This window comes from Gopherus flavomarginatus, chromosome 5, assembly GCF_025201925.1.
Source record: "Gopherus flavomarginatus isolate rGopFla2 chromosome 5, rGopFla2.mat.asm, whole genome shotgun sequence".
NCBI lineage: Eukaryota > Metazoa > Chordata > Testudines > Testudinidae > Gopherus > Gopherus flavomarginatus.
Window position 1 is genome coordinate 101288403 of NC_066621.1, and position 24478 is coordinate 101312880.

The 24478-nt window shown below is 40.1% G+C and overlaps 2 long non-coding RNA genes across 5 annotated transcripts in view; one reads left to right on the forward strand and one right to left on the reverse strand.

The window, feature by feature from the left end:
- Nucleotides 1-21029, reverse strand: part of LOC127051930 (uncharacterized) — a 190275-nt gene extending 169246 nt beyond the window's left edge. For all 4 annotated transcript variants that reach the window (XR_007774645.1, XR_007774644.1, XR_007774643.1 and 1 more), the window contains exon 1: nt 20910-21029. This is a non-coding gene — a long non-coding RNA (uncharacterized LOC127051930). The remainder of the gene's footprint in view (nt 1-20909) is intronic.
- Nucleotides 21030-23560: 2531 nt separating this feature from the next.
- LOC127051928 (uncharacterized) overlaps nt 23561-24478 on the forward strand; it is a 30722-nt gene continuing 29804 nt past the window's right edge. The window contains exon 1 of the long non-coding RNA XR_007774640.1: nt 23561-23708. This is a non-coding gene — a long non-coding RNA (uncharacterized LOC127051928). The remainder of the gene's footprint in view (nt 23709-24478) is intronic.

The window sequence follows — 24478 nt, forward strand, 5'->3', positions numbered from 1 at the left end:
CCCAGCTCTGTTACTGGCTCGCTGCATGACCTTGCACCAGAGAAATTGCTCCTCTGTGTCACAATATCCTCACTTGTAAGCTAAGAATTGATTAAAGTACTGTTCTATGAATAATTACTCTGTGAAAATGGCATCATGGTGTTCCATGCTTACTGCCTCTCAGAGGATTCCAGATCACATTTGTATGGTTTCTTTTGTAAAAGGGCCACTCAGTGCACATGAATCCTACTTTACTTACTGACTGCAAGTTGGGAATGTGCTGCTTTGTTCAACAACATAAAGAGTGTGTGCGATGGTGCGGAGGAAACTGACTAAACAGAAAGTAAGAGCACCATGGAGCATGGCTTCACCTATGATACTCTGAGTAACCCAATTAATCTCTGGATGACCACTTTACTAGAGGTTCAAGTTCCTTTTTTCTATCACAGGGGCCAACACAGGGCTCATCTGTTGCATATTACTGCAATGAGAGCTCTTGGGAACATTGTCCCCCTGGCAGGCATAATACTTCCAGTAAACACCAAACTTGAAGGTGAGGTGTGCACCTCTCATACACTCAACTGCATCCCCCTCCTTTAGATAGCCTCACACAGTGAGATAGTAGAAACTACAGCTGTGGCCTACTTGTGTCATGTGACAACAATAATCACAGAAAGAGTCACTTTTCCCTAATACTGAAAAAGAAACTTAAGGAACTTTATTAGAATTGGGGAAGCAATATTATCCTAAATGTAGCTTGTCTCTCTGCTTTACTGTAAAGCTTCTGTTTCTAACCTTTGCCAGTCCCCTCTCATGGCTGTCTTCCTACTGCACTTCTAAAGAAATAGTAAGCATACCCTCACACAGCCCACTCTGGGCACCCGCCCAAAGAACAGTCATATCAAGCCCTCAACCCAAGATCTGTGTGTCAGGTTGAGTTCTTCCTTATTCGTACACATTCATCTGTCAAAGATTTCGCAAGTTATTATTTATGTTCATTATGGTAATTCCTAGTGATCAACTAAGCTCAGGGCTCCATTGTGCTTTGAAGTAGGACTATTACTCTGTACCAGGCAAAAAGCTTACAGTAACTTTGGGTATTTCTACACTAGATGTAAACAACCGTGGCTGACCCAGGTCAGCTAACTCACTTGTGGGGCTCGGGCTACAGGGCTATTTAATTGTGGTGTAGACTTTCAGTCTCAAATTGGAGCCCAAGCCTGACTGTCTACATCACAACTGAACAGCCCCATAGCCTGAGCCCCACAAGCGTAAGTCAGCTGACACAGTCCAGCCGCGCGTGTTTAATTGCAGTGTATTCATACCCTTTGATAACATTCTGTTGATTATGTGAGCCAGCAGAGATTCCAGCTGCGTTGGCTCTTCAGTGTTTATAGTGAAAACTTATCTTAATTGCTAACACAAGTAGAGATAAATAGAATACTTGTGCTCATTTACATGCCAGGGCTTACAGAACACATACTTTTTCAAGTTCACAAACACTTGAAAAGACAGTTCTGGTGCTGGGGTTTTGAGGACAAACCAATGGTTTATAGTACCTTTATGTCCACCAACTTCTTTTCCATAATGTGTTTTGCAAGCTAGAGATAAAGTAGTGAAATTCCTCTATGTGTCTATTACTTAAAAAATTAAACAAATAAATTTTATTATCATTTTGAAAATGACACGCCTTCCAGACAGCTCATTTAGAGACAAATGCTGAAGTCCTTATTCAGTTCTTACATAGGAAAAACCTACTGAAATCAACGGGAGTCTTGCTAAGCAAAGACTTCAGAGTTTGGTCCTTGGAGCAGTTGAAATAACATGTTTAATTACTGAAGCAGCAGCGAGAAAGCAGCAATCAGAGTCAGCCAACATAATTACTTCCTTCAAAGTCTGCCATTCAGCCAAGCAATTCTACTACGTCCCTTATATTGGTGGGTAGCAGCCTTCAAAGGACATTTGGATAACCTACAAAAACCATTTAGGCACATTCGATTAGAGCACAGATCTCACACCAAACTAAAAAAAAAATTAGAGTTTCCGCTGTATAAAGAGAAAAGGAAAAATAAAGTGAAAAAACAAGAAGAGCAAGAGTTTTCTGTAGAAGGGAAAAATAACCAAGGAGCATATAGGTATAGCAGCAGTAGTTCTCTTGCAGACTTGCCCTTATTCCTTTTCCTTTTAAAGTGGAGGATGTTGCCTTTTCATTTTCTTTCTAAACTGCCTCCTAATTTGCTCTCCGTAATTCTTTTAATCCTGCTCTTTTTTCATTTTCTATTGCTTTCACCTGTGAAAAGAGGAGATATTGAGATAAGTGTTCAGTGCATATGGAGAAATGATGACATCCTTAAAGGTACGTCCACTCTTCAAGCTGAAATGAGCACCTTCTGCTTGAATGTAGACATGACTTAAGATTTTTCTCCTGCTACTATGCAGCCATCTCAAGAGGCTGAAGGAAAGCCTAGGACTTGCTAAACAGGATCTGGACTCCAACAGCAGTCAGTTACAAGATGCGTCAGAGGAAAGCACAAGAAACCCCATACCAGAATAACTTACTCGTAGAGGAAGTTTCTTCCTTACTTTTGTCAGTCAGTGGCTGGCTTACACTGCCTGTTACTACTACTTCTGCTCCAGCTCATTGTACTGAGTCTTGCTACCATCTATTTGTTCTGTGTTTGTCCAGCATCTAGCAAAAAAGGATGCTAATCCATGACTGGGGCTCGTACCATAATACAAACAGACCAAAAGAGCCACTATGGCATAATACCAGTACTAATTCAAAGCTCCAACATGCATTGTAAAAGCTCCTGGCCACATATCCATAGTTTTATATTTAAAGAAACAGAGCACATGACTCATGCTTTGGGATCCTCCTGGATGCTCTACTAATAATACTTAGCACTTTTCATCAGGGATCTCCTTCTAAGTAGTGTACTAGGTGTAACCTAGAGTAGAAAAAAGGATATTTTTTAATTGCTTTAGCTAATTCAGTTTGAAACACTACTTAGCACCTCACATAGACAATTTAACATCTTTAAAAACCATGTTAACTGTAAATGGTAGGCTCCAAGGGAGCCTAGGTCCTTGATTTAGCAAGACCAGCTAACATTTTTAAAGGTGTTAAATTCTGCTAAGTTTCAACTTGTGTTAGCTAACAGAAATTTTAAAGACATTTTTACTTACTCTAGACAAAGTTTTAAATGTAAAATCCTGAGTCCATTGAACTTAGCAGGAGTTTACCGTTGACTTCAGTGGATCCAGAATTTTCCCAAGTGACTAGAGGAAGGTAGTGAAGAAACAGTTCTAACCTAGGGAATGATCAAGGGGGCTGAAATCCAGACAACTTGGGTTCTAGACTTGATTGTGCCAGTGACTTGTATGACCTTGGATAACAGGCCATGCCTCAGTTTCTGTAAAATGGGGATAATGGTACTTACGCATCTATGAAGCCTTTTACAATCCAGGGATGCAAACAGATGCTCAAATAATAATTCATCTATTTCTTTAACATAATACACGTATCAAGTTACTTTTCAGTGGTGCATAAGCATCATTAGCCACATTTTACAGATGTGGAACTGAGGTATAAAAAGGTTAAGTGACTTGCTCAAAGTCAGATAGTAAGTCACCGGGAATAGGACACAGACATCCTGATTCCTAGTTCCGACTCTTTTCCCTGGATTTTCCTGCCTTCCATCTCAAAAGGCTGAGAGAAAGCTTAAGACTTACCAAACAGGATCAGGCAAGTGATCTATCTAGCCTAGAAGATGTTTCAGCTCATTTCAATATGTGTAGGAATAGGCAATATTTCCCTTGGTTCCTTTGCAAATTTTATAAGACATGAAAATATTTATAAATTGTATAAGTGTTGCAAAATAATAAATTCCAGGAGCCAAAATTCTTACCTAAATCCAATGAAATTTTTGAAAATTCATTATGTTCATGGTGTCTTGGTAATTATAGGTATGCTTACACTTTTAAAAATATTAATACACCAAGAGCAGTGCACACACACACATCTATATGAAGCATGAGAGGTCAATTTAATCATCCAGGGTTTATTTTGCAGCATGCATGTCTCTGGATCTTTTTCTATAAGGTAACAGCACAATGAGAGGGTTCACTTACAAAACATTTAAGTATCAAAGAAAGTTGTTATACCACAGTATAGCACTACTGTCCAACACATTAATACAAGATAAAATCTGGATAAGTCATTTAAGGAGGTGACACTGGTTAGGGGAAGCTAGGACTCTAAAGACAGAGTCCCTGTGCCTGGACACCTATTTATTATTCAAATAGTATATCGCCATGGAGCATCGCAGATTGTATCTGCTACAAAATGCTGGGCAAAGCAACTGTCTTCTATGGTGACCCTCGTGCACAAGGTGTTGCTTCAGATGTTCTTGGCACAAGTAGGAGCACTCAGTTTGGGATGTGTATTTGTTCTCTGATAAATTAGTGTAATTATTTCAATGTGTTTTATAAAATAAATGTGTTCGCTCTCAAAGATATATTGTATTTGGAATTCTTCCCTCTTTCAGTTGCAATATCAGCCAGGAGGAAACATAGAAAAACAGAGTTCTTTCATTTAGACAGCCAATGGGCAGTTGGCTAAACCCAAAGTAGTAATGTAACTACTTACAATTTTTTTGCAGCTGTGCTTATTTAATAGATGGATAGTATTTCACCACTATGTATAAATCTGGATATTAAATGGCCATGCTGGTGCATTATCTCATAAGCATTGACAAGACTCAGTTTGCTGAGATTCCTGTGCTCAAGAAACCTACCAGTGGAAGACCACTGATTTCAAGTAGAATTAGGCTTGGGTAATAGATGCTGTAGCTTGTGTAGGAAGGGTACATAAGTTATAGGGCAGGCATTGGCTTAGACTGTTTCCTGAAATGAATTTTTCAGAACAGTCAGACTTTGTCTGCTATCCCTACAATTTTTAATCCACATCACTTTCAAACTGTGCTTCTTTTCTTAATGTGATTTGTGTCCACAGTAAAATAATTGAAGGAAACAAACCCTTTTGTGATAAGCCCAATGGAACACAGACAAAGCGTTACCCATAAAAGTGGTTTAGTTTAAAGCCGTGGTTTAGCTATAGTACGAACAAGCCCTCATGGTTTTCTTCAGAAGGATCATAGTCTGTTCTTCAGGTAACCCCACATTGCACAATGCCGATGAAATAAGTCCCTGATCATGCAATGACCAGAGGTGGACCTTTGCACTTGGAAACCCACAGCTGCTCTAAACTATGTCAGAGACAGGAATGCTGTAAAACCAACCGCATGGCCTCTTTAGCTACATCTTGTGTTTACTGCTATAACTGAGGATTGAGCAAGAAACCCTCTTTTTTCCAGGAACCAATACAAAGAAACTTTAAATACATACAATCCCTTAAATGGCCAAATGGAGATCCACTTCCCCGCCACCCCCTTAGGAGCTCAGCTCACAGGGCCTTAAGATGCCACTACAACTGCTGGAAAAAAAAGGGGGGGTTCTTTTCTGTCTGTCACATTATTCACAAAACTCTGCAGAGATTCCCTAGCTGCTGATTTTGGGGCACAAACTGTCACACAGAAAGGGTGGCTGTGTAAAAATTAGATGGAGTTGAAAGAAGAATTTTTAACAAATATTTTGTGCATTGACAAATTCACAAACAAAAAGCCATAAACCAGGATTTTCTTGACTGTATTCATTGTTTGAAATTAGTCACTGAAAAATTTCTGGCAATTCTCAGTATGTTGTGAACGTTCAATATTAGACAAATTTTGTTGGTTAGTTTGATTCGATGTGTAGGTCACAACTGCCTGATTGGCTGAGCAGAGACACGAGGTTGGTGAGGGAATATCTTTTATTAGACCAACTCCTGCTGGGGAAAGAGAGAAGGTTGTGAGCTCCACAGAGCTCTTCTTGGATGAGTGTAACCCTTAGAATAAGGTTCACATACTTGTGATTGAAAGTGAATTTTGAGTTTGCAACTAATATGCACCAATACTCATGGCAATAATCTTATTTGCTAGAATACTTATGTAAAGGAAATACAATGGGTATGCAAAAGGGAAAAGCAAATTAATTTTTAAAATGTGAATATTCGGACAGATATGGAGTACTTCCTATGCCTAAAATTAGAGTTGAGCACAAGCTGAACAGTTCAGCTACAGATCATTATTTGGAACATTCCAACGTTTGAGCACTTTTGGATCAAGAGTCTTGATATGGCTCATTAGAGAGGTAGGCTTCGGTCATGAAATTTTAGTCTGGATCTGGATTCTGGACCCTCTCCTCAAAGCCTGAAAGTGTTCAGATCCATTATTTTGATTTGGTCTCCATCTCTAGTGAAAATGGCACTTATTGAGTTTTATGCAACTATCTGCTCCCTTTGCATCTGGAGTCATATTTTCTGACAGTACTTTACTGAAAAAAAAAAAGTTTTACACCTTTTAGCCATGCAAAGCCAATGCAGCTATGGGACAGCGAGCTCGATACTATTCTGACTCACACATCATCAACAGAACTATCAGCCTATGCACAATATTTATAATTAATGACATGTTGAGACACAGAAAGAACACACTTTCAGTTTCTATCTGAGTTTGTAGGGAATTCAATCAGGAAAGTAAGCGTTTGGATCTGGAAGTAATTGAAAGAGCAAATATGGACTCCATGCTGTCAAATTTACAGGTGATTATTGAACTTTAAGGCGAACTATATGTTTATATCATCCTCTAGAGAGGAGACAATTGATGCGAAAACATATGGTTTGTACAATGAGACACCCTCTTCTAACCACTGCTGGTATATATTTATTTAGAGCTGGAATGGTAATTACATATATGGTTATATGGTTCATTTTGATTGAAAAATGTTTCCTCCTTTTCCCTTTAAAAGCTTTTAAAAAGGGTGATCATACCAAGTCTGTTATTACCAGTGGTGTTCTCTTTTTCTCAATACACATGTGGGGCTGCCAGCTCAGCAGAAAGGTTTTCTTTCCTGCCATTTCACAAAACACGCGCTGAAAATTTAAGACTACACTGCAAGAGGAATTTTGAAAAGGATTATTTTAAACTAAATTCCAAACAGGTGAGTGTAGGGCAGAAGATCAGTATCCAACAATTAGCAGTAGAATTGGGCATTACTCTTGGCACATGCTACTTGGCATTCAGACACTGCATGAAACCCTGCACATTTAAAATCAACAATTTCACTGGGAAACATTTTAACCCTCTGGAGTAACTTGGGTAAATAGGTCAGAAGAGAAACAATTCTATGCGAGTAACAATGCCTGGATGCTGCAGAGCTTTGCAGGCCTGATTAGAATTGCAAACTGAACAGATCAGACAGATTGTGCATTGGTGCACAGAAGAGAGCACTCAAGGAGTCTGTTTCCACATTCTTGCCCCACACTCTTTGTACTCCTAAATACACAGCATTAGAACACCAGAGTGAAAACACCTCCGCAGATATCAGCCTCTCCCAGGAGGATGGACAGGTTCTTGACCATACCTTGTTCAGCACAGGCACAGATGGGATTGAACACTGAACCTTCTCTAAGGGTTCATCTACACTACGGGATTATTCCGATTTTACATAAACCGGTTTTGTAAAACAGATTGTATAAAGTTGAGTGCACGCAGCCACACTAAGCACATTAATTCGGTGGTGTGCGTCCATGGTCCGAGGCTAGCATCGATTTCTGGAGCACTGCACTGTGGGCAGCTATTCCGTAGCTATCCCATAGTTCCCGCAGTCTCCTCCGTCCCTTGGAATTCTGGGTTGAGATCCCAGTGCCTGATGGGGCAAAAATCATTGTCGCGGGTGGTTCTGGGTAAATGTCGTCACTCATTCCTTCCTCTGGGAAAGCAACAGCAGACAATCATTTCACGCCCTTTTTCCCTGGATTGCCCTGGCAGACGCCATAGCATGGCAACCCTGGAGCCTATTTTGCCTTTTGTTACTGTATGTGTACTGGATGCCGCTGACAGAGGCGGTACTGCAGCGCTACACAGCAGCATTCATTTGCCTTTGCATGATAGCAGAGATGGTTATCAGTTGTTCTGTACCATCTGCTGTGCCATTGTAAATTGGCAACAAGATGCCGGTTATCTGTCATTCTGTACTGTCTGCTGCTGTCATGGGTGCCCCCGGCTGAGGTCGGCCAGGGGTGCAAAGACAAAAATGGGAATGACTCCCCAGGTCATTTCCTTCTTTATGTTGTATCTAAAAATAGAGTCAGTCCTGCCTAGAATGAGGCAAGTGTACTAGAGAACCAGAGAGCAAAGCTGCTCCATGTCAGATCCCGCAGAAATGATGAACTACATGCCATTCTAGGAGGTGCCCCTGCAACAACCATACCCGTTACTTCCCTGCTCCCCCAACCCTCCTGGGCTACCATTGCAGTGTCCCCCCATTTATGTGATGAAGTAATAAAGAATGCAGGAATAAGAAACACTGACTTGTTAGTGAGATAAAATGAGGAGGAGGCAGCCTCCAGCTGCTATTAGTCCAGGCAGGACATTAAGCGGTGCAGGGGAGAGGAGCCCAGCATCTCGCTGCTATGATAGTCCAGGCAGGACAGAATCTTTTCTTTACACATGAAAGGGAGAGGGCTGATGGAGCTCAGCCCCCAGTTACTATGATGAAGACCATTACCAGCCGTTCTGTACCATCTACTGGGAATGACCAGGAATCATTCCTATTTTTACCCAGGCGCCCCCAGACAGCCTCGCCTGAAGCCAGCCAGGAGCACTCACGGGCTGATGATAACAACGGATAGCAATCATATTGTACCATCTGCCACCGGGGAGGGGAGCGGAGCGGATACTGCTCTTCACTGCCGCAGCATCGCGTCTACCAGCAGCATTCAGTAGACATAGGGTGACACTGAAAAAAGTCAAGAAACGATTTTTTTTCCCTTTTCTTTCATGAGCGGGGGGGAAGGGGTAAATTGACGAGCTATACCCTGAACCACCCCGGACAATATGTTTGACCCTACAGGCATTGGGAGCTCAGCCAAGAATGCAAATGCTTTTCGGAGACTGCTGGGGACTGTGGGATAGCTGGAGTCCTCAGTACCCCCTCCCTCCCTCCATGAGCGTCCATTTGATTCTTTGGCTTTCAGTTACGCTTGTCACGCAGCACTGTGCTGTGGACTCTGTATCATAGCCTGGAGATTTTTTTCAAATGCTTTGGCATTTCGTCTTCTGTAACGGAGCTCTGATAGAACAGATTTGTCTCCCCATACAGCGATCAGATCCAGTATCTCCCGTACGATCCATGCTGGAGCTCTTTTGGGATTTGGGACTGTATCGCCACCCGTGCTGATCAGAGCTCCACGCTGGGCAAACAGGAAATGAAATTCAAAAGTTCACGGGGCTTTTCCTGTCTACCTGGCCACTGCATCCGAGTTCGGATTGCTGTCAAGAGCGGTCACAATGGTGCACTGTGGGATACCGCCCGGAGGCCAATACCGTCAATTTGCGGCCACACTAACCCTAATCCGATATGGTAATACCGATTTCAGCGCTACTCCTCTCGTCGGGGATAAGTACAGAAACCGATTTAAAGCGCCCTTTATATCAATATAAAGGGCCTCGTTGTGTGGACGGGTGCAGCATTAAATCAGTTTAACATTGCTAAAATAGGTTTAAAAGCATAGTGTAGACCAGGCCTGTGAGTGCAACAGTGGCTGCACTCCCATGTGCCTGCCACAGTTCCATGAGATTGTGTGCCTGCCTGACAAGAAAGAGGCACTCTTGTACTGCTCCAGAACAGGGCTCTGGCTAAATGCTACAACAGCATCCTGTGTGCCTCAATATGCAAAGCTGAGTTGTATTCCACAGGTGAATGTAGGTCACTGATTTTTAAAAATATTGTCCAAAACTTTTTTAAACAGATGACGGAACTCAGATAGCTCTGTGTAATTACCACTCTCAACTTCTGAAAGTATGGTCAGAGCCCAATGTAACTCAGAGAACACCCAAGCATTAGTCAGCTCCTAAGCCCACTCAAAAAATCCCTTATGAAAAAAAAATCTTAGAATTTAACAATGACTACACCAATATGATTCTGCAATAACTACTTTGAAAACCTACAGAATGATCTCCTTTTAGAAGATTTTTTTGGATCACTCTAAAATATTATAGAAGGATTTTTTTCAAATTCTACAAGAGGATTCAGAATGAGTATAGTTTCTCTAAAGGTTTCTAATAAGTTATATAGGACTTTTCTGTAGGAGATAAAATAGAACTAAACATGCACAAACAGACCCAACAAAACACCAGCTAGAATATTTGACCTGATGGTGGAAGCCTGACTTCAAGATGAACCTTCACTAGTTGGCTTTCCAACAACTATCATAGTATTACATTTTCATGCATCAATAGCAAGCCCGTTAATATAAACCAGAAATGGTTTCCATGTGTTTTCAAATGTCTTCATTTCTGTAGCACAAATTGCTCTCAAGAAATGTAATCTGAGGCCCTGATCCAGCAAAGCACTTAAGTACATGCTTAACTTTATGTACATCAGTAGTCTCATTGACAAAGGCCTAAATAATTTAGTCTTGCACTCTGCCTATGCTGGGGGCTTTCCACTATGGCATAGGTGTAGTTTGACCTCTATATTTAAAGGAGGGGGCAGCTCCAGTCAGGCCAATGGGACTGTGTGGAGGGAACAAATTCCACACCTGCCTGAGACTTACACTTTGGTGGGAGCAATGCCCCCAAACCTCCCAAACTACACCCATGCCAGTGTCTTGAGGCGATACAAATCTGTGACACCCAAAAAACAAAAAACAAAACAAAACAAAAAACAAACAAACAGCATAAGGCCCTTTCCACCACTTTGTAGGGATGGCTGGGGGACCAGAAGTGGAGCATCTTGCAGGGCACCCTGGCCACCTCCTACACACCATTGGAAGGGTTTCTGCTCAGGGCCCAGATAGCCTGAGATGGAAAGCTAAGAGGCAGCAGGCCAGAAAGGCTGCAGAATCCACATTTACACAGATCCAGTGGATCAATCAAACACACCACACAAATGTCCCAGCAGGTAAATGGTAGATGTTACTCTTCTGTACTCTACCCAGATAGGGCTCTATTACTTAAGTTTTATGTGGGTGGAATAGGTTGCATCTTTTATCACCATTAATCCCATCTGAATCCATGTGCTTTGATGAAATGTCCTTCAGCTCAACCATATCAGGTAATACACCTGGACTTAGCTTAACCATTAAGTCCACATTCAGAGGGGTGATATACTATTCTGTCATGTGAGAACAGCCAAAATGGGAACTAAATTAAATCCACCTGCCTCCCCTTGTTACTGCCTTTCCTTTCCCAGTCTTTTGTCCTCTCTTCCTTTATCTTCTCATTCTCTTTTGCCTTAACTTGACCAATATACTTTTCTTGAATAATTTGTTTACTTTGTCCTCTCCTATTCCTCTTAGATTCCTTTCTTCCACTTCTTTCTAACGTTCCCTTTTCTTCTGTTATTCCCCCTTCCATTTTCTTAACCTTTTCACTCTCATATGTGCAGTTCTCTCTCCTTTCCAGCCCCCCTCTGATTTTCCTCTCCTTCCTAGATTGTGGATATTACTACAACTACTGTTTGTGAAATCAGGTTGCACTCTAATAGTTTGTCCTTCCAGAAGTAATCTTTCCCTTCAGTGTATGACAGCTGACTACTTCTGGTGATGGTGACTCAGAGTAGGGAAAAGGCACCAAAAAAACAAAAAAAACACACCCTAAATTTAAAAATGTTAATATGCATACAAACTGTAGTTACCATATAAGGTAAATCATATACATATAGGATATGTAAAATTAAATACTCGACAGTATAGAATGTCTTCTACTTCAAGCAGAAACCACTGAGGGCACAGCTTGTACCCTCAAATTTGGTTCTTCTACCCTTACTGTAGCCCTGAAAATATTTCCATTTTGGTAGAAAAAGCTTATCCAGTTCTCTGAGTCCAAGGTACTTTACACAGCAAGTCCATGAGTCACTTTGCAGTCAACTACTTTTATGAAAAACACAAGTTTGAAAGCCAACCTTCTTTTAAGTTTCAGAAAAAGTGCTTCAATACTCATGTTTTCAGTACAAAAACTGCCACAGAAGAAATAAAACAAAACCTCTCCCTACAGCAGGATTGACTTGAGATAATCATAGGGTACTGATTTGATACTGGCACTAAAGTATCAGCCATCATAAACATAGTAGAACACACGACTTTTCACACTCTCACTCAAATCTAAATAATCCTTTGCAGTCCTAAACCATCTTAAATAGAAAACATCCCACAGATGTTGGCATATCTAGACAAGCCAAGCTGTGTTAGCTACTTTGTATGACTGGATATTTCAAAGCATGGATGTCCTCACTTCTAAGGCACCCCCTTGGCTTGGGCACAGTGTTGCAGGGGACTTAGCCTCTTGCTGTGGCCTGGTGGCCATTTCCTTGGCCCCAGATGGCCAGTCCCAGTCAGCATCTTCTCCTGACTCTCTGTTTGGGTCTTCTACTGCTCAGTCCTCCAGCCAGGTCAAGTAACAGTTGACTTCCCTTTGGGGGGATAAGTGAAGGTCCAACATGAAATTCACAGAAAATGTCCATATTTATAGTTCTTCTGCCCTCTCAGGCTTGACTGAAATCCTCTCTTTTCTAGCCCCTTCAATGATTCTCTTAAACAGTTTCTTCCCCAGCAGGATTCCCCCACTGCTTCCCATTGCCAGAGACTGAAGCAGTTTACCTCTGAGGATCTCTCTGCTCTTTGTAGGCCCTATCTTAGTGCTTCCCACTCAGAAGCCTACTCTACTCCCTGTGGGTATCTCACCTGGACCTTGGCAGACTCTTCCTAGAGGGGAACTCCCCTTGTTCCTCTCTCTCGGATATTCCTTTATCTAGTCCATTCCAAGCTCTGTTTAAGAAGGGCTCTCCCTCCTTCACAAACATAGCTACAAGTACTGCTGGAACTAGGGTGGCACCACAGCCCCTGCTTTGAGATAGTAATAACAAAAACCAAATACATAGTTTCCATCATTAGCATTCCAACTATAAAAATTATTCTAGCACCCCTAACTGCTGGGGTCAGTCTTCCAATAAAGCCCCATTACACCCAGCTGGAGTCACTAATTAGCCCTTATGTTGCCAGCTTATCAATGAAGCTGAAGCATCTCTGCTAATTCAAAGGCAAGGCTTAGCTCAACTTGCCTCAAAGCCACCTCGGGGAGGAGGGGGAATAACTGAGAAAAAGAAAGGACCACAAAATGCCAAGTTTTAACTGTTCTGGAGTCACTGGTTAGGCACTTGAATAGAATTGTAAGGCTGAACTGATCAGCTGTGATCTGCTGGAATCTTTGGTGGAAAAACCAAAGGCACTACGATTAATACCATTCTGAGACTAAACACTAAAGCTATGAGACAACCTTATAAACATAGTAAACAGAGTTGAGAGATGTTCTATCCCACACCATTGTAGGAAATTATTTGAGATTCCAGGCCTCTCATATTATATATCACACACATTGCTATTGTACTGTGTGACCTATGTTACCCTATCTGAAAGGATAACTTCCCTTCTCTCTCCAAGCTAGATGTCTACAGACCATAAACCACTGGAACTAACACAAAATACTGTGTAATAGCTAGATAATATCTGAAGAATACATAGGCTCACACACCAAGGATATGGAGTATCCAGTCTGCTGCTCAGAAATTTCAACTGCATGAAATGTGCTGCAGCTGTCTCTCTTGTGGGACTCTGTGATCATCACTACTGCCATGTGTCTCTCAGTTAAATTCTGTCACTTGGTGTGCCTGAAGTGTGTGGTGGAAGCTGCCAAGACACTAGCCAAAACAGTGAAAGAGGGAAAAAAAGTATCTTTCCATTAAAAAGAGAGAGAGAGAGAGAGAGAGACAAAACTGTAAAAAGCTTATTAACATTCACATTCTGCCCTATGCCATTTGGTTATAGGAGCTTTCATTATTTAATAGTGGGAGAAATATGAACTGCTATCCAGCTAAAATGAAACACAGTTGCCTTAGAAAAAACCTTCTTTAAAAAAATCAAATCAAAGGTGCTGATTTGAACATTCATAACTTTAAAACTACCAAAAGGATTTTCCACAAACATGGCTTGTTTTATAGATCTCACTGAGATGTACAAGTTTAGTCAAGCCTAAAGACTGTGGCCCTGTTCTTGGGTTGCACCATAGAGCCAAAAGGGAGCCATGAAGTCACCTCTGTTCTCCTTAGATCCTGAGCCAGTCCCTCAGTGTAAATTATAACAGTTTAAGGGTTGCTCTAATTTACATCAGCTGCCAATGGTCCAAAGGGGCTGCTCTGGCAACCAGAAATCACCAAGGCTTAGGGAAGTCTCTACGCTGCCCCAAACTGTCACTCAAAAAGGAGATGGCATAGAAGCTGTTATTCTGGCTCTATGTTACCAGAGGTTCCTCCTGTGCTGGTGGGATTGGGGTGATAATTCCATGGCTGGCTGGGCCAACTTTAGGATCATGTACCAGTGTGGTACAAAGCAGCCCCAGGACAGCTGACAATGGGGATCTGTTACATCAACTTGTATATAAAGCTGTGTAAGACATTAAAGTTTCCATTGTGTTAATTGGCAGATAATTAAAACAAATATTGATAGAGTGACTCCATGCTGAGGCATAATCACAAGGAAGTAGAGTTATTATTGAGGTTTCAACCCTAATTCTGCATTTCTCAACTTTATGGTGCTCTATTTCTCAACTTTATGATCTGTTTATGTTTTTTGGGTTTTTTTGCAAAGATTATATATTAACATCTACATACGTATACACATGCGTGTATGTATGATACAATTATAGAGGTTCTTCCAAGGACAACAGCGACATTTCACCCCTCAATGCCCCTCTGTTCTTTCTGTTCTTCAAATGCCCACTTTGGAATGACTTTCTTTAGCCAAGGAGAAATGGATGGTGATTTCTTTGGAATCCATCAATGCTAACCACTTATTTGGGATACCAGAATGCTCTCTCCCATCACTCCCTCCTCCTCAACACATATGAGGCTTCAGAGTTAGGCCTTGTCTACATAGTGTGAACGTAAACTGAGATAGTTGTATATCCCATGTGGATATACCAGAATAAGTATAATAAACTAAATTTTAAAGGGGATGGGTTGTCTGGGAAAGGGTTTAAGCTAAATCAAAAAAGCCATTCTTATTCTGGAATAAGAGTGTCCACATGGGAAATTATACCTGTATAACTACACCTATTAAACTGTTTAATTTTCCTATATACACAAGGCCAGAGAGAGTGAGATGCTCCAGACCGAGGCATCAGAAGCATGCAGATGACAGAATACTTAGTCTTATCTTCATCAAATTCAAATAGCATGGTTTCCTTTTATAACTGTCTGTTTTGAATTTTAGATCATTTTTGTGAAAATAAAATTAAACTGTTTCTTTAACAAAAGTTTTACCAGGGCTGTCAACAATCAACTGAGTCACTAAGCACCCATCTAAAACACTGAATTTTATGGAAGTCTGGTCAGTCCTTAAAACTCTTTGGAGCAACTAATTATCTCACATTAAACTTTCAAAAAGTTTGGCCATACCTCCAGCCATCTTAGGAGCAATATTGACAAGTTCCAAAGTAGTCAAAAGAGCCAACCTCCAAAGCATCCACTCCTGCTTGACTGAAAGAATTTGTAGTTAGAAGAAGAACTCAAGATAGGTGCGGCTGAAATAAGAGGAATCTTAGGGTATGTCTAGAGTGCAATTAGACACCCGCTGCTGGCTGTGCCAGCTGACTCGGCCTTGCGGGGCTCAGGCTGCAGAGCTGTTTAACTGCAGTGTAGACTTCCAGGGTTGGGCTGGAGACTGGGCTCTAGGACCCTGCATGATGGGAGGGTCCCAGAGCTCAGCTTGCAAGCAGAGCCTGAAAGTCTTCACTGCAATTAAACAGCTCCGCAGCTCAAGCCTGAGTCAGATGGCATGGGCCAGCCACAGGTTTTTAATTGCACTGTAGACATACACTTAGGGGTAATTAAAATACATTAAAGTAGGACCCTTCCCATCCAACAGGGAAAAAATGTAGAACCCACAGACAAGGGTAAAAGCTGGGTTTGCTTTGGAAAGAGAAGGAGGATGGTGGTGGTGGTTTTTTATTTCAGCAACAGAGTTAGGCAGCTGAGTCTGCATGGATACATTCCTTCATCTGTGCAGAGCCAGTGGCAAGGTAGAGGGTCTTAATCTCTCCAGTTTCCTTTTCTTCAGTTTCTTGCAGTGACCGCAATGCTTTTTGTTTTCTCTGATGACATTCTAAATTAACAGATTAATGTCATTAACAGAATAGTATTGGCATAGTTTTATACCATTTTTGTCACTTTCTTCTAATTCCAGGTGTGCTTCAAACACTCAGTTTTATCACTCAAATATTTTATTTCAAACTATAAAGAATTTGGAGGTGAGAAGTGCTATTTTAGTAGTTTCAGGAATATACATGTGAGGGTTTTATGTGGGGTGGAGGAATATTTCAGCTCATAAAGGTTACGGAACTGACCGAAGTGCAAATTTAAGTCCAGTAAAAGGTGGGTAGCTGTCAATGACATAAATACTGATCTAGAGAGAGTGCATCACTGTAGGGGCTAGAAATGAGGATGGGTGTACGGATTTGGATAAAACTAAAAACTCCACCCATGCATTCTCTTGATCTTTGGCCAAACCAAATCAAGCCTTCTCTTGAAGTTGATTGCGCTATTTGCTTGTTTAACAATATAATATATTCCATGTAGAGACTGACATGTAGAATTTTCCTTGTATACACAGCAAGATATTGAGCAAATCAAGACTGCTCTCAAATTATAACCTTCGTACACTGAGGTATATATTACAATTCAGTTTGATCTCCTGCTAGTTGTCCCTCTTGATCATCAGAGGAACTGAGATTGCTCAACTCCTACTACAGTCACTGAGGTTATGTCTACACTACAGTCTACGTCGACAAAACATATATCGCTCGGGATGTGAATATTCCACCCTTTTGAGCGATATGAATTACACCAATATAGCACTCGTGTGCACAGCGCTATGTTGATAGAAGAGCTTCTCCCGACAACATAGCATCTTCCACTCGCAGAGGTGGGTTTTTTATGTTGATGGGAGAACTCTGCAGTGCTGTATTATAAACATGACCTGACTGAGGTTCTGGTTTCTGTAGCAGTTGAGGATACTTAGCATCTTTTGTGGTCAGGCTATTTGAATGTATCTATACTACAGTACTGGTACTGAAATAAAATGCAGAATAAATGGAAGAGATTAAGCTATCAGAAGAGATATGAGACTAGCCCAGTCCAGAAGCTAATAGGAACCAAGCAAGTTATAAATAGCCTGATCCTGTAAATCACTAAGCACATCTCCTGGGAAGTACAAGTGTTCTCAATACCTATTGATTGCAGTGGAAGTTCAGAGCACACAGGCACTTAGTACTTTACAGGATCAGGTCTAATGATAATATTAATAAGGGATGGGACAGAAAATGGAGACACACAATTTTGAGAACTCACTCGGTGATTGGAGAATACCCCCTACCAAATCCACTGCATAACATTGAAATAGGCATGAGCAAGCCTAAGGAATGTCACGTGTTACCAACAAAGTTCAGTAAATCCAAACTCCTCCCCATGCTCTGGAAATGCGTCCCTAAGATTTCATGATGAAGTCCTGAATCGTAGGCTTTTCTGAGGCTAGCACACGGGGAAGCATCCCATCCATCTCATTGACCATGATGCCATAAGGCCCACCCAAACTGATGCTGTTAGTGCTGTGCTCTGTAGAAACAACTGCTGCTCACCTGAGCAGGTCTGGATTTTCATTCCACTCAAACTATCTACCTGGCCCTACACTGAAATTTATCCAAGGGCCAAATATAGAAGTTCTAAGAGCTAGGTAGTATTACAATTAGTACACCATGTTTACTCAGGCCAAGCTCCCATCCAGGATCTGGAGTCAAGATCTCAGTGTATTGAAATATTTATTTATTTTAAACTCAGTTAAATTAATAGCTCTTGTTTAAAATCAACTGTGAGCTGATGAAAAGTATGATTTTTATTACCATATTTTCTAATAGCCAATGAAGGTTGTTTGAAAAATCAAGTCATTCAATGCTTCTTTATACTTCAGGACATTAATAATGTAAAAAATACCAGAAATACAGTATCCATGGTAACAAACTAGTAAATAATTAAATATACTCACTGCCATGGAAACAGGACTGAGCCAAGTGAAAATTGTGTATAATCTCCTAACTATCCCTCATTACAGCAGACAACCTTGGAGTTTAGATCCGTTCATTCCATTTAGACAATGTCCTACTTTGTGAGACTCTAATTTATTACCACCTACCACAGTATGCTTCTATAGCACTTTTCATTTAGAGCATCACAAGGAAAACAAACCAGCAGATAAAAACAACACTGGAGTGCAGGGCTCTAGCACTAAAACCATTAAATGCTTAGAGCTAAGTTAAAAAAATAAGTTTTCAACCTCGATTTTTGTTTTAAATGAAGGGAGAGAGGAATAACAGTCTGAACCCCACATAATTCCATTTTAAGGGAATTCCACAAATGAGCAGCATATGGTATGATAGACTTTGTCCCATCAAATCTGTGGGTAGTTAAAGGTTTTCTTCAGGAACTCTCCAAGCACAGTCTAGAATGTAAGGAACCAGCCACACCAATGTCTTGTGTTCATATACTAAGCAGTATCACTGTTCTCCGTTCTCATGGACACGGAGTCCCAGGTGTGTCTACTAAACACAAAGACATACTATAATTTGTTTGTAGATATTCCAATTCAGCCAGTTATAGCCACATTCCGAAGATATGAGAAAACATACCCACACACTACGATGTTGCCACCCTATTTTCTTTCAGGTATGGAAGCGAATGTACTGTATTCCCCCCACAAGCTGCAAAGAATCTGCTTTCATTTCCGAGGTATTGTGTAGTACATCAACCAAAGGTAAATCAGACTGTGAAATCAGTGGTTCAACCTTTGTAATAGATTCTGTTCAGGCTACAGGGCCAAAAAATGAGAGCTATGATACCTACTGGAAGGAAACCAAAATAACATTCATGTCCTTCTTTGGGTTTCCAACACAAGACTAGCCAATATACTTGGTTCCGTGCATTTAATTTAACTGTGCATGCAGAGCACTGTATGAAATCTTTAAATCACAATAAATAGTGGAATCCATAGTAGAGAAAGCATTTCCCACCTTTTATTACTCTGCTTTTTTTAATAAACTTGATTTGAAACAGAGGCCATTTAATTTTCCACTTACTCATAAAGGCAGCAAAATTGCCACATGAACAACACTTGTGGGTCTTCATGCATAGACTTCGGGCTGAACCATGACTAGCCAAGGAAACAAATATAATGAAGAGGGGGAAACCACAAAAGAGAAAGTTAGCTTCCTGATACTTTGTTCTGCATGTTCTGTAACATTAAACCAATTTAAATAAAATGAACTAAATGTCAAGGTTAATCTCACCTTTCACTTAAAAAACAAAACTATCCCTGTTTGTTGCAAACATAACATCTGACATGGTGATTTTTTCAGGTTAGTCAAGGTGCCTCTACATGATACCCACTGCTAGCCTTTGGGGCTCACACAATCCAAACCTATGAATTACTCCATTTTGGAGTGTACTTGCAGAAAAATCAGTAGTTTGAGAGAAGAGGGGAGACAATTGCTATTCAAGCATCTTTCAATGATACAAGGCCTTCTGCATGGTCCCTCCTGCCAACAGGTGGCAGCCTGCCAACATGCCAACTCCTCTGCTGAGCTAGTCATGTAATTTCTGGATGGTGGGAGAGGCAGCATGGTCTAATGGACTAAGAGTTAGGGCTCCTGTATTCTCTCCCTGGCCAACCTCTCCCCTGTGCTCTTAATCAAGCTTTTCTGGCTTAATTTTCCTATCCAGTGGGATTAATAATACTCAGCTGTTTCTTTGTGATAATTAATTAGTGTTGATAAAGCACTAATTGTGATGGAAAAGAAATAGGGAGAACTACAGAGAGGCAATGGAATACAGGCAGGAATAAGTGATGAGATAAAGATGATAGTGTGGGCAGAAAGAAAAGAAGGGGAGCAACAGGTAAGGACAACATAACATAGAAGAGATCAAAGGCAATAATAGGATGGAGTGAATAAAAAAAGAGAAAGAATGAGCAGGAAGACGACATTGCTCTTCGAAGAAAAAAAGGAGTGAATAGAAGAAAACAGTATGAAAATAGAGATTAACAGACTGGGTCAGATATGGAAGAACAGAAAATGGGAATAAAAGAATTAAAGAAGACAGACAATTTATAAGTTAAGTGATTTAAATCTATTTATGTTCTTTTATTTTATAGTACTTCCGTGGCATAATTCCACTAAGTGTGGGAATTTTGAGATCTTGTGTTATATTACACTGGATTCTATACAGTAGTTAGATAACTGGCGAAAAAAGACTGAGAAATAATTTTAAATTCACGGTATGCACAAAAAGTCTTCCAGCAGAGGAGCTCCCAAATCATTTGAAGACCTTCCCCTTGACAGAGTTGTTTAAATATTGGCAACATAAGCAGACGGGCTCACTTCTGCACCAAAGAAGGCTGCTGGTGAACCCAATAATCCCATTTTAAATTTATATAAAACGAGTTAATTACTTCTGGGAAGCCCCAGCAAGGAACTGCCGGACCCTCTCCAGAATGCTCTGACTACTCAGAGGTCTAGTGGTGTAACTACAATTGGTATACCCATAAGCAGAGTGCTTCCACTAATATTTTCATTATAATTGTATATATGTTTAATATCATTATCCAATGTTTCAACAGAACTTTGTCCATTCAAAGTGCTATGTAAATGCTAAGCACTATTTCCACTTACCCCACCAAAAGCTACCATCATTCTACTTCCATCTTCAGACTGAGAAACCGTGTGCTCCTGGAAATATTTTACTTGTATTTCAACATTGAGAGTCTTACTTCTCAAAACAAGAGAGGAAAAGCCATTCCCTGCTTTTGCATCACTACAATATCAGTCTCAACAGCTGTTTTTCCACTGCACGTGCACAGTTAAGCAAAAATGATCACAGAAAAAAATAAACCTGGCCCCTTTCCCTTCCTCCACCTCTTGCTTCTAAAATGTCTCATATTTTACATAATTGATTAGCTTTATTTAGCTGAATGTGTTTGCACAGCTTTGGCAAGCAAATGTGTATTTTTTCTGCTCGAGCTGGAAGGAACAGTTTATGTCAAGAGTTAAACAGCCGCAGAGCCCCTTGAGATGGTCTACATCCGATAGCTATGGTATGTACTCTGCCAAACCTTAAAACGGTACGCTATGCAGCATGCCCCTCTGAGGATATGGCTATGTAAACTATCTTACAGAATCTTTTCCTACCTGAATTAAAGGCTGAGTGTCTCCAGGCACAGTACCAGCAATTCCTGTAACTGGAAAAATTGCTGCTAGAAAAGATCAGCAACAGGAAAGTATTGAAATGAGTAGGTAATCCAAACATTTGCCTGAAATTCCATAGTTAATAGTGTAATTAGCAAAAATAATCTTGACAATGCTTTACTGTTAGTTGCCTGTACTGTTGTTTATGTTGTTGTGATGCTCAGGTTAATATGTACATAACCATGCCTTAAATCCTGGAAGTTTATGGAATAATGAAGTCCATCCTCTGCTATACTTCCCTGTTTATTTTACCACCTTTTACAAAAGGAGAAGGCACCAATGACAACCACATAAGTTCCATATAAGTGGTAGTCCTTGCATCATAACAGGTTTCTTTTGAGACCTAGGAATTTCAAGTTAAGATAAAAAGTTATGAAGTAAACTGTACTTGGCTAGTACAAGCCAAATCCTTTCCTAAACCACCCTAGTGCCGCACCATGAATTTGGCCCTACAGTTCTGAACTGCCCAATGTAACCATAATAAGAATACAGGGTTGTTATCTTATGCACAGGACAGATACAGTCATAGAACATCCTCAGAACAAACATTATATTCACCAAAAAAGTCGTTCAAAACTTGATGGAAAAATCAGTTTCAATAGAATTATTTATTTGTCTGAGAGATTCAAGATCAGTAATAAACATTTGTGCTCTTCCTCCCAGGTGGTTTTAATGTGGGATTGTGCAGGATTCAATCTTGTCACCTCTTGTACCCAGTGTGTATGAACCATCATTAGGACAGATGTTTTCAGCTAGTGTCTATTTTCAGCACATTTCTAATCTGGATCACATTTTTTATCTTAGTATTAGGGTGAGTTAACTCATTTGCTAAACACATCTCTTTATAATCGGATAAATTATCAGTTTGATTATACTCTGCTTCTTAATTTAAAAGCTACATTTCATGACCATATTGCATGCCAGGAAGCTTTTTACATACTTTTAAAGGACTGTATAGTAATGTAGCACCAGCTTTGTCTAGACATCCAAAATACTGAATATATTTTTAAAATGTCAAATGTCTTTTTAATAGCAAATCTGCTGCTTGTTATTCTACATTCCGATATTTTATTAGGTTGTGTACTGGGCTATTACAGCACTGCATCAGACAGAGGAGAGAAGGGAAATGAACAGGAGAGGGTGGGAAGAACTACTCAGCATTAGGATATATAGTGCATAATATAAACCCATTCATAATCTGACTTTACAAAATCCAGTCCTCATTGTACCATCCTTGCTCTGGCAAAATTCCCAGTGTGGTTACTGAGGAGAGGGCTCTGTGCATCAGTTAAAAAAGAATTAAGTTACTATTACTGTAAGATGAACAAAAAAAGTTCTAGAAAGGAAATAGCCTAGCACCTACATCAATAGGCCAAAAGGAGACAAATTCAGTACTTCAAAAAATAACTTAGAAACAAATTATTTATACTACTACTCTCAGAAGAGTGATTGTAATTTGACCTCAAAAACAAAATAAAAAACAACCAGCTCGCTCATACAAGGTCAAGCAACATGAAAACTTGCAATAGCAAATGGCCAGCACACATCATATGCACAACTATGAGTTTTAATCACAAAAAGAAGAAAGATTTTTTACTTTGCCAAAATATTAGCTATTTTTGCTATGCGTTTTGCTTTTCTTTGGTTCCTGTTTCATTGCAAGTAAAAAACACACACAGCTGATCACAGAATGTGATATACAAAGCTCTGTTCTAATTATTTTCTATTGTAAAACACCATATTACCAACATGTAGCTAGTAGCACAATAATGGGAGAGTCCTCGGGTATAAAACTCCTCTGGAACCTAAGATCTCTCTTAAGAGATCAAATCCTGCAGTTCTTATTCAGACAAATCTCTTCCTGACTTTTGTTAGCATTCAGTCTGTATTAGGTCTGCCTAAAATTGCATGATTTGGCCCAAGGACTCTCTCTCATCTGTTGTTTTCAACTGCAGCAACTGTGTCATATAGATAGAGTTCAGCCAAATTCTCATGCTGTTTATCAGTCACCTCAGATCATGTGTCCCCTCCTCTTGATCAAGACTTTCAAAAACAAATTTGTTCTAGGCAGACTGACAACCACCAGATCTGGAGACCTATTTCCCTGTGAAAGTTGAATTTCAGAGATTGTCCACTACTGGTATTCTTCCAGAAAGTAAAGTCATTATACATGTTTCCAAAGATACCCTTCTGAAGCCAAAAATGTAAGATTGTGGAGCAGTGACTGTGAGTACAAGGGATTATATTTTTAGAATATTGTTCCTGAGCATGATGTGCCCAGACATATAGAAAGTGGCTACTTGAAGCACTTGCTTCATACTGTTTGTACTTTGTAATACAGTGGACCTTATTGTAAGAGACATTGCTATTAATGCTATGTTTGTTATGGAGGGATAAAGGTACTCTGAAGAGGGGTCCGTCATGATTAAAGCTGTGCAAATACATTTTCACTTAAAAAAAATGTTTCAGGTCAAATCTAAAACTAAGTTGTTGGCAAGCCAAAGAGTCCCCAAAATTAAATGTTTCACTTTGATTTTAAAGAGCATGGAACTTTTTAAAGATAGAACTGGAGGTAGTTTCATAACAAGAAGTCCTTGCAAACAGAAAAGTCAAAATGTTTCATTTCAACTTTTTAGATTGTTTTTGTTGTATGGCTTTCCACATGAACAATTTAATGAAACTCACATGAGTCGTAAAATGTTTCATTATCACCAAACCTATATTTTTTGCCAAAAAAAGTTTTGAACAAAAAAATTTTCCCAGCTCTGCTCATGACACAATGAAGGGACAGAATTAAGGTTGTCTTGGCATGATTTGTGGGAAGTGTTATCTTAACTGTGCATTTCCTGGTTTTCTTAAATTTCTGTCTTGTTTTTTCTCTTAAAGCTAAAGTATTTTTTATGAAATATGAGGCTGCACCATAGCTCATCATTCCCTGATTTTCAAGTCTCACTTTCCAGAAGCTTTTGGGAGCAGAAGGCTCTGCTGTGAGCAAC